A 913-nucleotide genomic window follows, 5' to 3' on the forward strand; every position below is an offset into this window, starting at 1 on the left:
GACTGGTATAAGGCCAGCTGGGAAGAAATGGAACTACTGACTGATACCATAAGGGAAGTTCTTCTAGCATACAAGAAAAACCCGTGCCAGCACATGAGACATCTTGAGAGCTGCTAGGAGTAAGGCCCAGCACACTGAAGCTGTGCACCAGCATCTAGAGTGCTGCAGACACCAGGGATGCGAGAGGTATGTACAAGGGCATAAAAAGGCTACTGGTCTCACTATCAGCAAGACTGCCCCTATTAAGATCAAAGCAGGCGAGGTCATCAAGCAGATGGAACGCTGGGTTCACCTAGACCTGCATGCAAACCGAAAAGTGGTGTCCAATGCTGCCCTGGACGCCCTCCAAAACCTGTCTCATGGAGGAGCTCGACACCATGCCAACGTTACAGGAGCTCAGCAAAACCATCGATTGTCTCGTGTGCGGGAAGGCCCCAGGCAGTGACGAGATTCTACCAGAAATCCTGAAGAGCGCAAAGTCAACACTGCTCCCACAACTGCACCAACTACTCTGCCTCTGCTGACACGTCCCACGAGACATGAGAGATGGAACATAGTCACACTCTGCAAGAATAAGGGCGACCACAGTGACTGCAATGACTATCGTGGGAGCTTAATCCCCAGTATAGTGGGGAAAGTCTTCGCCTGAGTCATCCCGTCACGTCTCCAGAGCCTACCCTCCTACGTTTACCGAGAATCGCAGTGTGGATTCAGAGCATGCTGATAATCCAATGTAGGCCAATGATCTCCCACTACCAGCTGCAGAAGTGTCGCGAGCAGCGGATGCCACTCATCATAGCCTTCATAGACCTGCCCCTGGACGCCGAGCTGACCAGCAGAATCGGGAAGGGAGCAGCTGTCATGTCCTAGCTAAACAAGAGGGTGTGGAACAACGGGTAGCTGTCAGAAAAAC

Source organism: Penaeus monodon, chromosome 31 (genome assembly GCF_015228065.2).
Source record: "Penaeus monodon isolate SGIC_2016 chromosome 31, NSTDA_Pmon_1, whole genome shotgun sequence".
In the NCBI taxonomy this organism is placed as follows: domain Eukaryota; kingdom Metazoa; phylum Arthropoda; class Malacostraca; order Decapoda; family Penaeidae; genus Penaeus; species Penaeus monodon.